Source organism: Lactuca sativa, chromosome 8, assembly GCF_002870075.4.
Source record: "Lactuca sativa cultivar Salinas chromosome 8, Lsat_Salinas_v11, whole genome shotgun sequence".
Lineage (NCBI taxonomy): Eukaryota > Viridiplantae > Streptophyta > Magnoliopsida > Asterales > Asteraceae > Lactuca > Lactuca sativa.
Genome location: NC_056630.2, coordinates 335,606,177 through 335,622,634, shown reverse-complemented (window position 1 = coordinate 335,622,634; position 16,458 = coordinate 335,606,177).

The following is a 16,458-nucleotide window of genomic DNA, read 5'->3' as shown; positions in this document are numbered from 1 at the left end:
TCTGGACTCCACGCCATGGAGGTTTCAGAGATTTGGTTATGAGGGAAGCACACAACACTCGTTACTCCGTCCACCCGGGTTCAGATAAGATGTATCTGGATCTCAAAAAGCTATACTGGTGGCCGAACATGAAAGCGGAGATTGCTACCTTTGTAAGCAAGTGCCTTACTTGCGCGAAGGTCAAAGTCGAATATCAAAAGCCATCAGGACTCCTCCAACAACCGGAAGTACCAGAATGGAAGTGGGAGCGAATCACAATGGACTTTATCACCAAGCTGCCCAAGACAGCAGGTGGATTAGATACCATTTGGGTCATCGTTGACAGGTTGACCAAGTCTGCCCACTTTCTACCCATCAAGGAGACGGACAAGATGGAAAAGCTCACTAGGACTTATATAAAAGAAATAGTGCGACTGCATGGCGTCCCTATATCTATTATATCAGACAGAGATAGTAGATTCACCTCTAGATTTTGGCAATCATTGCAAAAGGCACTAGGAACGAGGTTGGACATGAGTACAGCCTACGATCCAAACCTTAGAAGACATGCTGCGAGCTTGTGTGATCGACTTCGGGAAATCGTGGGATACACACTTGCCTCTTGTGGAGTTTTCCTACAACAATAGCTATCATACGAGCATCAAGGCAGCTCCATTCGAAGCCCTCTACGGCCGGAAGTGCAGATCCCCTTTGTGCTGGGCCGAGGTGGGAGACACTCAGTTAGCTAAAGGACGAGTTCCTGACAGCGCCCTCACTGGTCCGGAGATCATTTGAGAGACGACCGAGAAGATTGTACAGATACGTGAACGACTAAAAGCCGCTAGGGATCGACAGAAAAGCTACGCCGACAAACGAAGGAAACCCTTGGAATTCCAGGTGGGAGACCGAGTCCTTCTGAAGGTCTCGCCCTGGAAAGGCACGATACGCTTTGGGAAGCGTGGAAAGTTAAACCCAAGGTACATAGGGCCTTTTCAGATTCTTGCCAGAATCGGCCCTGTAGCTTACAAACTAAACTTACCCCGCGAGCTAAGTAACATACATCCTACCTTCCACGTCTCAAACTTGAAGAAATGTCTGTCTGACGAGACTCTCGTGGTCCCCCTCAACGAGATCGAGATCAATGAGAGCCTCAACTTCGTGGAAGATCCTGCAGAGGTTTTGGATCGTGAAGTAAAACGGACGAAACAAAGCCGCATCCCAATTGTGAAGGTTCGGTGGAACGCCAAGCGAGGGCCGGAATTCACTTGGGAGCGCGAGGATCAAATGAAACTCAAATATCCTCATCTCTTTGCTTAGTAGTATTGTAATAACGTATCTATTTGTATTCTAAATTTCGTGACGAAATTCCCCTAACGGGGGGATGATGTGACAACCCCAAATCTATTCCCGTTACAGATCCCATTTTCACTAATGGAATGCGTCACTATACGTTATTTTATGTAATATTTGGAATCGTCAATAACTGAATATCTAATTATATGCATGTCTTGATATTATCATAAGAAATATAACTCGTATGTTTTAACCCCGTTTAACCTAATAGAGTTGTATTACTTTTTCAACCACTTCACCCGGGTAAAAAGTTTTAACCCTGCTAACTTTAAACATCGGGTAGCCGTGTATCGGGTGCGATACCCGAGACATATGAAATGAGGGTGCACCACATTTGAACACTCTTTTACCACACATTCACTCTCTCTCTCACTACTTTCTCTCTCTAGACCCGAAATCGACCCCAATTCCGCTAATTTCCGACTTCCAAACGTAAGTACTCATCCCTATCTTAATCTAGACATACTTCACTGAATTTAGAAGCCAAAATCATAGAAATCAAGGAGCAAAAAGGAGTTTACGGCCTAAGAAGCTCCTTAGGCCGTAAACCCCCAAAATCATGCCAAAGACCTTGTTTTTCCTTCCTTTAAGCTTATGGACTAATTGAGGCATATACCTAGGAGAGTTTGAACACTAAAACACAAGAAATTGATGCTTAAAAAGGAGTTTACGGCCCAAGCTTGTGCTTAGGCCGTAAACACCTCAAACACCCCACAAATCCTTATTTAAAGCCCCAAAAACTCATCTAGGGTGTTTGGTAATTTAGACTTGACAACAAGGAAGGCTTAAATGCATCAAACAACATCATTTGAACACAAAAAGAGGAGTTTACGGCCAAGGCTAAGCTTGGGCCGTAAACACCCATGTTTTTGTGTCAAACAACTCCCTAAACCACTCAAATGCATATAAGGAATTTAGTTAAGGCCTTTGGAGGTGTGTTGTACCATTAAACATCACATTTTGAGGCCAAATGAAGATTTTACGGCCAAGGATATTCTTGGGCCGTAAACTCCCCAAATTTCATGCCAAATTGTCCCAAAACTCATCTTAAGGCCTTATAGGATTTATCTAAGGTGAATGAGAACATGTTGTACCATTTAAACAACCATTTTGATGGATTAAATGGAGTTTACGGCCTAAGAACAAGCCTTGGCCATAAAATCCCCAAAAATGTCACAAATTAAGAGTTTAATCCCACCATTTTGGTCTAAGACACATACCATTAAAGTAAGGAAGTGAAATAACGCCTTAAACATACAATTTGGAGGACCACATGAGTTTACGGCCAAGCCTAGGCGGGGCTTACGGCCGTAAACTCCCAAGGAGTGGCCTTTGGGCCGTAAAGTCCAAGGGAGTGAGCTCATGGACCCTCCCGTAAATCATTCTTGGCCTTGTACCACTCCCGGGAACCCTTTCTAGGCCCTAAAACCCTGAAAACGATGCTAGAATGCCCAATACTATAATGAAAAGCATAAGATGATTAAATTCTTGTAAAATACATATTTCATATGACATTAGGGTCCTAAAAGGTGCTCAAGTCGTTATTTGGTACCAAACGCTCAACCGACACTTTTACCCGATTTACCCGATTCACCCGATTTATGCGATTTCAGGTGAGTTCATACCCCTTTAATGAACCTTTCAAATGTTTTAAATGTTTTTGGGGGGAGATAAAAGTTGCTTATAATGTTTATGGAAAGTTTTACAGAACGATTTCCGCGTTACAAGGATTAATCACATGTGATTCACTATCCTTAGTTCAAATCACATATGATTGTTCACTATGCCTTATAAACAGGTTTTACATTTTCAAACTATTTTTAAACAGTAAGCCAGATTTTAAATGTTCTTTTGGAAAAATACTTTTATTAAATCAATTTACTTATAAAATGTAACCACACTGATATATTTATATAAGTAAGACTTGGAGGACTTAGGACCGATATCTCGCCTTATTTCCTGTTCTTGTTTGATTGTGGGCTTAGGGTAGTAGTTATCTGTCCGACTGTCGTTGATTTCTTAGTTATATAACATGTATATCAGTATGGGATACGAATATTACGTCTTTCACTAAATACTAAGTCACTACATGTCAAGAACCATCCACACTAAGTTAACTATAATAGGTATAGTTAATGTTGTTATTACTACTACTCGCTAAAGTCACTACTCTTTACAATATAATACTCACTATTACCAGACAATACACTAGTAAGAGAATACACTATGGTCAATACTAAAAGATTACTACACTATAACAAAAGAGAAAACACTAAACAAACAATAATACACGAACCCACTACGAGATACTCTATTCGTTACCCACTACGCCCGGAGTTTTCCGATAGGAAGACGACACTACATGTATAGATCTATACGGGGCAGACGCTATTACATCCTGGCTGTTAATTTCAGTCCGCGCCGTGCAGGCCCAGGGATGCCACTACTTCACTATATTGTGCATGACTGGGGAGGTCATGGGATCCTCTATTATCCTCACTATTAGTATATACAAGGAATACACTATAACTACACTAAAATACTACACTAAATGCTAAACTACATCCCGAAGTAAGTAAGTATCTACCACTAAAGGAAGCTTGCACCTCTATCACTGATTTCAGGCTTAACCTATTCTACCACATTTACTATTTGGAGATTTGCCAATATACTTTTACAATAAACTATTTCAAAGAAATGAAGAATGTATACTTTTCACAAATTGTCACTTACAATGTATTTTCTGGAGAAATATGGGATTTTCTCGGTTTCTACTACTTAAGAATATAAATGACACATTTTTCGCACTAATGCTTTGTATACAAAAACTCACACTAAACTCTTATGAACTCACCAGCTTTATGCTGATATGCGTTTTCAAAATAACTTGTATCTTCAGGTCAAAGATAGACAGGTACAAACGCAGCATTTTTGGAGAAGGTGGAGCACACAAGACCCATCTCTTGTTTTGATTTACTTTTGGGTGATTGTTAAACTTTACAAAACACACTTGTAATTAAATTCACTATATAATGCAATGGTTGTATGTTTCTTGTTTTTACTATTATGCAATTGTAATGACACCGTACACTACGTCATCCACCCCGAAACGTATTCCACCGTTATCGGTTTTGGGGTGTGACAAATCTGGTGAGTGGCACTGTGATCTTGGAGAAATCCTTAATAAATCTCCGATAATACCTTTCCAACCCTAGGAAACTCCTGATCTCGGAGGGTGACTTCGGCACCTCCCAACTCATCACCGCCTCAACCTTGGCCGGATCGACCAATATCCCTTCCTGGTTAACGAGATGTCCTAAGTACTGGACCTCCCACAACCAGAAATCACACTTGGAGAATTTGGCATAAAGCCTCTCTGATCTCAGAACTCCGAGAACCTCTCTCAAATGCTCCTCATGCTGCTCTCTAGATCTCGAATATACCAGAATGTCATCGATAAATACAATCACCGACCGATCAAGCATCGACCTACACACTTGGTTCATGAGATCCATGAACACTGCCGGGGCATTGGTGAGCCCGAAAGGCATCACCACAAACTCGTAATGCCCATAACGCATCCTAAACGCTGTCTTCTGGACGACCTCATCCCGCACCCTCACCTGATGATATCCAGACCTCAAATCGATCTTGGAAAACCAAGATGCTCCCTGCAACTGATGGAACAAATTGTCGATCCTCGGCAACGGGTAACGGTTCTTGACCGTCAGCTTGTTCAACTCCCGGTAATCAATACACATCCGGTGTGAACCATCCTTCTTTTTGACGAATAGGATAGGTGCTCCCCACGGAGATCTGCTCGGCCGAATAAGCCCCTTCCCCAGCAGCTCCTGAAGCTGAGAAGATAACTCTTGCATCTCTGGAGGTGCAAGGCGATGAGGCACCTTGGCGATAGGCGCGGCCCCCGGAACCAAATCGATACTGAACTCCACTTGCCTCACAGGAGCCACACCCGACAACTCCTCGGGAAATACATCTGGGAACTCACGCACCACCGGAACCTCCTCAACTGAACTCGGCCTCTCGGAATCCACCCGCATATCCATCACATACGCCACAAAACCCTTACAGCCCTGCTGTAGACACTGCCTCGCTCTAGCGGCCGAACAAAACGCTGATCCTGAACGTGTACCCTCGCCGTATACCGAAAGAACTCCCCCACTAGGGTCTCGTATGGTCACCAGTTGTCGCTCACAGTTGATAACCGCATCGAATCTGCTCAACCAATCCTTGGCCATAATGACACATACATCACCCATCGCAATAGGAACCAGATCAATCGGGAACTCAACACCGAAAATCTCAACTACGCAACCTCAGAGAACCTCTGTGGCATATATCACCCTCTCATCAGCTATGGAAACTCTCAGAAGCCGACTCAATGCCTCACGACTAACACTGATATGCTGACTAAAAGCCAAAGATTCAAAAGACCGACTCGCACCCGAGTCAAATAACACCAAGGCAGGTACAGAGTTCACAAGAAAAGTACCTACGCATAACATAACATAAGCATAATATCACAACATCAAAATAAATACATGAAAGAATACATACCAGCCACGACATCGGGCGCTGCGCGGACCTCCTCCGCGGTCAGCTGAAAGGCTCTCCCTCGTGCCCTCAGCGCCTCGGCCTTCACTGGCCGACTCTCTGTAGTTCTGATGGCGGCAGGGGCAGATTCCTGAGGTGCTCCCTGAGATGACCCTCGCAACTGCGGACACTCTGCCTTCCGGTGTCCGGTCTGATTGCAGTGGAAGCACACTGCAAACCCCTTGGGGATATCCTTGGCCATATGCCCCTCCTTGCCACATTTGTAGCAAGATCCTGCTCTGCAGAATCCATTGTGACCCTTGCCACACTTCCCACAAGTGCGGCCCTTCTGGCTCCCTGGTTTGGGATCAGTGGGCTTGGCCCGCTGTGTTGCCGACTGAGACTGTGCCGGTCGCCGATCCCTCCCCTGAGACTTCGCCTCCTCCCTGGCCTGAGTCTCCAGCTCAATCTCCCTCTTCCGGCCATTTGCCTGAAGCTCGGAAAATGTACGATACGAGGAGTTCGCCGCGAACTCCCGAATGTCTCGCCTCAAAATACTCAAATATCGGCTCATACGTGCCTGCTCAGTGGACACGTGCTCAGGGCAGAACATCGCCCTCTCATGGAACATCCTGGTGATCACTGTAACTGACTCAGTACCCTGCTTGAGGGTCAGAAACTCCTGTGCCAAATGCTCCCTCTCCACCTGGGGAACGTACTCATCTCGGAACATGGCGGTGAACCTCTCCCAGATCACTGCCGCAAGCTCAGCAGGCGTAAAATGCGCCGTCACAAACTTCCACTAGTCCTTCGCTCCCAAGCGAAGCTGCTTTAGCGCGAACCGAACCTTCAAATGCTCAGGAGATGAGCAAGTGAAGAAACACCCCTTTATATCAGAAAACCACCTCATAGCTGCCACCGGGTCCTGGGTCCCATCAAACTCTGGTGGTTTTGTGTTACTGAACTCCCGGAACAGCAACGCATCACCACCTTGTGGCCTCGCAGCAACAATAGTTGCGGTAGCTGCTGCAACAGCAGCCTCAGAAAGAGCGGCATAACGCTCATCAAAGGTCTCAATCAGCGTGGTCTTAATAGACCCGAACATCTCTGGTATCTCAGCCCTGATGGCCGCAGCCACCTCCTCGTGGATGATCCGGCGGATCTCCTCATCACTGGTATCACTACTCTCAGGCATCAAACGTGTCCTCACCATGATCTACCTCTGAAATACAACATATGAAAAATTAGAACCCCTTCGAGCATACTCACACTCGACAACTCATTCCTCCTTGATCCTTGGTATTCCAAAGATTCTTACTTGGGCTGTACACCGCTCCGGTGCTTTCAGTAGTATGGGCCCAATACTACTGTCCGCACCGTACCAGAATACACCCCAAGTCCTCCTCTTCGGATCCCAAATCCCAAGTACTCTATCATGCACAGGCTATTCTCTAATAGATCCCTCATAAGCCTCTCGCTGCTACCTACTCACTCTCACGCATCTCATAGCAGCTCACCACTTCCTAGGCTAAGGCATCATAATCAGGCCACTCTAGTCCTAATAGGAATACTTAGCCTACTCTAGCATGTGAATACATCATATCAATATCAATAGCACATAACATGAGGGTATTTTGGGAAATCACCGTTCGGGCGCGGACTTATCGTACACACAACTCTGCTCTGCGTTTCTTTTCAAAATCTTTTACTCTTTTTGAAAATACTTCTCAAATCCTCAGTTTGAGTTCAAATAAGCCCGAAGGTGTACTCAAATCCCTCAAACCAAGGCTCTGATACCAACTTGTAATACCGTGAATTTCAAAATAATTTTTCGCAAAATATAAAAACATTTTTTATTTAATTTTCATAAAACATCAAGTTTAAATCTTCAATTCACATCATACAAAATCCTAAGATCATATCACATAAAAATCCCTTGCGTGTGTACAGATCAAGCCGACGCCTTCCCACGGTCATCACTAGTACCTAAAACAAACAACACTAACACTGTAAGCACGAAGCTTAGTGAGTTCCCCAAAATACTACATAAACACATATTAGCGACTCGAGGCTATAACTCTATGGTTCCGTGCACCCAAACTGTGTGAACCCTCAGGTTCTAACTCTGGGAACCTTCCGGTTCCATCTCTGTAAACATGCACAACATAAATCACATAGACATCATGCAGTACAACACATAGCATACACATAAAATACACATACTCTGACACATAACTCTGATTACCTACTCAAGGTAAAGTATAGTGAGAAGACTCACCTCATATATCTCGATAACCCGCAAATCCTGAAAATCACTCGTGCTCGATCCTCCGAGCTATAATCCTCCTATAACATCATACATCTCTAATTAACACTTTTACCACTAAGGTTGACTACCCCTATCAAGTCAACTCTGGTCAACTCTGGTCAACGGTCAACGGTCAACTTTGACCGGACTCGGCGAGTGCACTAGGGCAACTCAGCGAGTCTATATGTATTCACCAACTCTCTAGGATTCTCTTTTGACACGTCGAGTACTCCCCTGACTCGACGAGTTCCACCTGGCATGAATCGCGGGGCCACCACGACTTAACTCGCCGAGTCTCAAGAACAACGCGGCGAGTCCCAGCTCGACTCAATCCATCTGTCAACCCTCTCTAACTCTCCCTGACTCAATGAGTCGACCCTTAACGCGGCAAGACCACTCGCTGAGTGGTCAAGGACAAACTTCATGCTACTCGCCGAGTCTGTTCTTCGAACTCGGCGAGTCCATGCCATGCACCAACTCAATCTCACTTCTGAGGTCAGATCCGCTCTAACAACTCTTAGATCTGGCCCTCCCAAGCACATTCATCACGTAAAGTTCATGTCTTGGTGCTCATAACACACCCCATGTCTCATAAATGGTGTTTTGACCTCATGCACAAAGACCCCAATCCAAAACCCCCATGGATTCATAAAAAGCTTGGACAAAGGGACACTCTGGACCTCCAAGGGTCCAGATCTAGAACCTAACTCGCTTAAGGGACCCAGAAAGCACTAGATCTAGTCACAAAAGGGCTCAATAAGCCCTAAATCAACATGAACATCAACATAACAGAGAATGGATCGAAAATAGTACCTCAAACGTGATGTTCTGGACCTCAAATCTTCAGGAAGTGGCTCCTCTTGTTTCCCCCCCCTTGGCTATTGCTTCCTTTCCCTTGCCAGATAACACCTCCAAGGTCAATAATGGCTCCTTGACTTACTCCAAACGCTCAAGCTCACTAGGGTTTCTCTCAAGGGACTGGTGAGCACAAATGACGACCATAAGGCCCTTTAAAGAGGCTCCAAACCCGAGAAATTAGGGTTTCATTAAACAGTGCGGACTCGCCGAGTCCATTCCTTGGACTCGTCGAGTCCGGGCGCGGACCCGCGTCCAAATCCGCAATCATACTCGGCGAGTCTAGGCTCCAACTCGCCGAGTCTCCTCACAAATCATCAAAAGAAATAGATAAATAAATAAATAATACCTGGGAATCCGAGCTGTTACATCTAACCCCAAGTTACTAGTGCGTTTACATATTATCAATGTGCAACCGTCTTGCAAGATACAACTGACACATCTCGGTTTCCAGAATATAAGATATTATCGTCTCATCAATCACTCGTGATTAAATCCATGAAGTGATCCAAGTGAGCGTAGGTTTAATCCAATGCTCAAATCATATTCATAAGCACTCATCAACATTGCAGCACAGATTTGTTTATGTCTAATACACTTTAGACAATCCACACACCAATTCACGTCAGTCTTCATTCATACCTACTTCCAACATATGAACAACTGTGGTCGGTTCGAATAATTCGATTATTCCGAAATAATTAATTATTCAGAAAGTCAAAACATGTAAAGTGAAACACAAGAATAATACTAATCCTATATGGTCCCAAACCCTTGAGTATAAATAAAACACCTTTTATTTATCACCATATTGATTACTCATTATTTGTTGTTTCGGGTAATCAACTTCTTACTTGAATTATTACAACACTTGTCCCATGCTCTTAGCATGCACACAATGTTTGCTTATGGTTCTTACCTTGTGAAATAGATCAAATGAACACATTTCCAATCACACTCATTTCACAACTCCCAATCCTTTTTGACAAGTAAAAGAATATCAAATTCTCGCCACTTATAGAATATGCTAGATTTTAACATTTTATGCAATGATCCTTTCGTAATGCCATAGCACAAAAGTCACAATGACTATTGCTAATGAAATTACAAAGCCCTCTATTTGAGATTGTTACAATACAATTCTATAGACGTGATGTCTCTCACTCAAAGTACATTCCTTCGGACATCCTTTTGCATAAAATTTTCTAATCTAGACATAGACTCTCAATATCCAACTCATAATATGTAAACATTTCCATATTTTCCATATGACAACTCATTCTTAATAGAATCTTATCTATTTAGAATAATGTCGATATGGTCCATCCAATACCATACATCCAACTACACAGAAGCGACCAATCCTCAGCGAACTTTGGATCGTCCTTTGATAGTTGTTTAATTATCATAGTCAAAACCGATTCTTGTCCTTTTTCCCTCTAAATACGCTTAACATTTGGAAAATTTTAGAATGGTTAAATATTATAGCACTTGCAATCGATCCTATACCCGAAGCGTGTAGGACACGATGCATAATGTCTTACATAAAGATCTGATACTTTATCAATCTTCTGCATAACGCTTATGCTCCCACTAGCTTTGACATGTATTCAGAAACCAGCTTAACTTCCAGAAAACAATACTAATTGAGTTTCTTAAGTTCATATTTCTAATACCTAATGCTTTGATAATCCTTTATCTAAGCTTATACACTTTTGCCTTAGATAGGTCATACGTGTGTCTAAACAATTCAGACTAATTGCTAAATCTCATAATTCGAATCATGGAAAGGGATACTGTAACCATAATCAAATTCGAGAATCCAATTTTCACAATCACTATCTTCTTAAAATCACTCTTAGTGAAAGCATTTCCTCACAGTCATTTTCATGAAGGAGGGAATCTTATGACACTTATATTTTAATGGTGTATGTGTTCCTATCCATGTGAATTTGTCAAAACCAAAGTTTGCGACAAATCCAAACTCGTATGGACCGAACTCTTAATCTTGATTTCTTGCCTTATGGTAACACGAGTGCCCACCATGTATTCCAAGCAGTTAAGCAGCTCACCCTTTCCTATCAATGTACTTTTCATTGATCAAGGTCCTTGCCTTTTATGCTTTCAAATGAGAACTCATAGAACTTACATGCATAATTAACTTAATTGGAATGGTACAGAAACAAAATAACGTCAACACGATATGTTATAAACCTCAAGTCGTGTGCTAGTGATGATTGATAAGGTTTATTATTGATTTGTTCTTGAAAACTTTCAAGACCATTAAGAATCCCACTGACTCCTTGTCATATAAGATTCTCTTGTCAAAAAACATTTCTCGACAAACAAATATTCAAGAGTTAGTGTAGCTTTTAACAAGACAAAACACTTCATAAAATTTGGTCCTAGTTGGTCTTTGTCTAATCCAAGACATCACAACTTTCAACATTTGATGAATGTTATAAACCTTCTTAAGACTTGTCACTCAATGTCAGAATCTTAACTCTAAGACTGGTTTCTGGAACGAAGTATGATTGAGTTCTTGATTTAACCATTTTTTCAATTCTTGATTCCTCTTCTCAGACATACAATTGTACTAAGACTCACTTAGAGTATCAATTGAGATATGGTTCTTAATCATTAAGACTTATCATAAAACATAATAAATGGTACTCTCCATTCTTCTTAGAATAGAGAAACTTTTATCTTTTTGCCTACTTGATTCTTCTTATTCGTTCTGCTATTGATTTAAACTGTTTCAATCAATTAAGAATTACACTTAATCTTATAAGTATAATAATATTTACTAAACTTTTAGTAAATCATAACAAATATTTGTGTTACTCTTGTGGTGGCCTTGATCAACACACAACTTTGTGTACTTTATCTCCTAGTCCTTCACTTGACACTTTTTCAACAAATTAGTCTAATTTCCAAATATGAAATATCTCATTCATCGTGCAACCAAGTTGCATGATTCCAAGTTTCTATCCAATTGAAATTTGGGCGATGAGAAACTCTCCCAATTTGGTAAATTCTCGACATTTCCACAAACAACATAATTAAGAATTAAATCCATTATTGCTAATAATAGAAACATTCAAACATCAATTTTTCATACACGCCATTACAAGGATAAATAAATAATATAAAATCAAAATTTATTTTATTGCGGAAAAATTTGTCCTTACAATGCAATTCATTGAAAAACTATACTAATACATATTTCTTAGCAATCTTATTCTAAATCTAAGTAGTAGCTCAAGAATCTAATCTTTAAGTAATGCGATCGAAATCAATTTCTTCACGGTTAGATTCTGCTCACTTCTTCCCTTAAGCTTCCTCTTTTTTCTTCGATCCTACAAAACATGAATTGTAATCTTATCACATTATGTCCTAAGAATCTAGAATAGGAGCTTAAAAGAGTTAGTCAATGGATTTTACCTAAAGTAGAGCCATACGTTTTGACTCTCCCATCTCTTAGATCTCTTAGGTAAATAGGGCAGCTTCGTCTCCAATGCCCTTTCTCTTGGAAATAGAAGCAAATTGACTCTTTTCGAACAACATATGGAACTACTTCGGACATTTCCTGTCTCTTGTGATCAAACTTTTCGATTATGGCATGCCTTTCGTTGCCATTTCCTATATCCATAGAGGTCTGGAAGGCATATTCACCAATAAACTTTGCTTTTCCAGTGTGCCAAATCATTGCTGATTCAGCAGCAATAAGCATGTAGGTGAGATCTATAAGGGTCATGTCATGGTTCATCATATAGTACTCTCTTACGAACTCACTATACGAGTTAGGAAGTGACTAATGAACCCAGTCAATAGCCAGCTCCTCACAGACAATGGATCCCAACATTCTTAACCTATCAATGTATGACTTCATCTCTAGGACGTGTGCACACACCAACTTTCCTTCTTCATGTTTACTTGCCAAAAGGGCTTGAGTGAGCTTGAACTTTTCAAGCCTTCGAACTTGTGGGTTAGGGAGAATAATTGGAGGAGGTGGAGGTAGTGAAGCATGATCTCTTGTTCCTCGATCGAATCGTGGAATATCATCTTCATGTGGAAAGCTTGTTCCATGAGATTTGGGAATACCATAGTTGTCATACTTTGACATCTACAAAACGGGAGAAAAAATAAATTCAAGTTAGTTGATTGATTGAGTCCTTAATAAATCACCCAAATGAGATATTAAGGCTAGGACCCAACACAATATTCTACAACCTAGAAAAGGGATGCCGTAATCTAGTTGTAGAATATTTGAAGGTAAGTGAATGACGATTCACTAATTTCCACCATGAAAAACGAAAAAGAAATTTAAGTTTTAAATCTATTGAAAATTCCTAGATCTTTTGAGATTCATTGAACTTCTCAATGGCATGTTTAAATCTCGATATGCCCCTCTAGTTTGTGACTGGGATACCGAGGATCACAAAGTGGGTGTGAATAACCATGCAAACTTACATGGTGCCCCCACATGTTACAGTCATCTATTTGATGTTCCGGTTAACCACACACGCTCCACCGAACTATGACAAACATTAAGTCACCCTTTGCTACCTTTGCTTAGAACCATTTAGTGTGCCGGTTAACCACGCACGCTCCACTAACGTCTTCGCAAGGGTACAAAGTGTAATTTCATGGAGTTGCATCAATTAACTTTTGCCTAAAGTAACTAAGATTAGGAATTTTGTAAAACCATTTAGTTACTTTTATACTTCATTATACTTATAATGGAAGGTTTCTGTCCTATCCTACCCGTTCGGCTAACGACCCTTCACTAGTCAAGAGTGAGGTGGGTAAGAGTGGATACCCATTCAATCGCCATTTTATAGGCAATTTTCTTAAACACCCCTTATAGATCAGCTTCGTGAATGAGGCCTACTAACGGTAAGACTGACTTTTACTCATACATATATATATATATATATATATATATATATATATATATATATATATATATATATATATATATATATAATGTTAGACTTTTAATGTTATATATAGTATAGGGTGTATTTTACACTTTTAAAATATTATGTGGTCAAATTTAATAATTATACTTTTAATTCAATTAAATTGTGAACTAAAACTTTATGGATTTATTAAACCTCTTTTAATTACACACTTTAATTAATTAATAAAACCATAAGGGTGTGATTTGAACTTTTCAAAAACTATACTAGGGTTTTAGAATTTAACAATTAAAAATTAACTTTTAATCAACTTTTGAATTGAAAAACTTGAGGGCAAGTTTTGAAACATTTCAAAACATTAGGGTTTTAACTATTTAAATTTCAAAATAAAACCTTTAAGTTCAAATGTAAACCATAAAACTTACATGGGCACAATTTAATCTTTTTCACAACACAAGGATCAAATAACAAATAATAATTATTTATATTTGACCTAATCCCATAAGATAATTGCCAAATAATTTAAATAATTCATATTTATCATATAAGGAAACTATTATTCAAAAGATTTGAAATTATCTTTTGTTTTATCAAGGATAATCACCCAAATATAATAAAAATCGGATTTTATCATAAAAATACGTTTTTGGTACTAATCCTTCAGCAAAACAGCAAGAAATCCTGATATTCCCTCTGTGTGACCCTTGGACTCGCCGAGTCAGGGACTGGACTCGCCGAGTTCATCCACTGACTCGCCGAGTCAGGTCGGGCAGAGGCCAAAAAATCATTTTTCAGTAAATAATTCAACATAGCATCACATACAACACAAACCCTAATGCTTGGATCTAGGTTTCTCTATTGTACATGCAATGTATCCAAGGCTTACAATCTTAGGTCTAACATATTATAAACTGAAATTAGGGTTTAGAGAATTACCTTTGATTGTTATGTAGCAACAACAATCTCAATTCCTCCTTACAATGACTTTAGAAAGCTTAGAGTCACAATTGTCACTCCTCTAATGGCTCACAAACACCAAGAGTAAGAGGATGAAGAATAAGGAGAGAGGAGGCTGCCCAAAAACGTCCAAAACCCTAGAGGAACTGTTAGCCACGTTTTTGGGGCTTAAGGGTCCTTTAAGTAGTGAGGCTATTAGGGTTATCTAACAAGGAAACCCCAATTTGGATGCTTAGGCCCAAACAACCCTTAGACTCCCTCCTTAGAGGCCTAGGACGATTTCTAATGGGTTTTACCATAGAATTGATCCACCCCTCTAATATGGAGTCCATTAGCCCAATATTCAACTATCACACAATTGACAGTTCTAGTCCCTTAAGTTTAATTAATGTCTTTTAGCCACAAACTTAATTCTTATTAATTCTTGACCAATATTAATTAAACAATATGATTTCTCCTTTAATATATTATTCTCATAAAATATTAATAAATCATAATTAATCCTTTCTCTCCATAATTCATCCTATCAAGTTGCTATGGTGAAAGCAACCCAAAAGGACCATGCACCATCGGATCAAGTACATACCAAAATAGTTATGGATTTAGACATAATCCAACATACATGTCTACTGATGACCTGAGAATACAAGTTTTCTTGAAAGAGTTGATCAGTTTTACAGTTGGTGAGTTCATAAGCATTTTAGTGTCAATTTTTGTATATAAATGTTTGTAAGTGTTTGATGTATAAGTTTGTAAATGTTTGTAGTAAATGTTTGTATGTCCTAGAAAATCCTATATTTTCTACTAAGCGTAGCCTTCTACCAAGGTATCAAATGTTTTGTATGTTTGTTTCTTGTAAGAGTGTGTATTTACCCAAGTGTGACTATCATTAACAAAAAATATAGTTTTACATTTCCTTTTTTGTTAGAAGATCACAATGTGAATGTAATGGGGAAATAATAAAGTAATGTAGTGTTGTATTATAGTAACTACTGTTATACCAACTACCTTAAAGCAATTGTTATTTAAGGTATAATGTGATATGATTGCACCATACTATTGACTAATAACACGACGACGAAAGAGGTCGGAAAAAATGACATTTTGCACCCATAGACTTGCAAGTCCCACTATAGCGAACAACAAGGTGTAGGATAGTCAATCTAGTATAGATCTATACACAAATTCACACTCTCCTTCTAGGAGAATCTGGATAAAAAATGAGCCATGACAGGTGATGCCATGCCCCGAAAACGTGTCTCACATTTATGTTATAGTATTCTTGTATATGTATTTTATGTACTAGTGTAATGTATGTTCACACTGCCTAGTATGTAGTATGATGTCTTTGTTTCTCATCATACTATGTTCTCTTGTATAGTGTATGGTATGTATTGTTTCTCATAAAAGTATGTTCTCTCAGTTTCTCATAATAGTATGTTCTCTTTGTTTCTAATCATAGTATGTTCTCTTATATAGTGTATGGTATGTATTATTCCTCATAATAGTATGTTCTCTTAGTTTCTC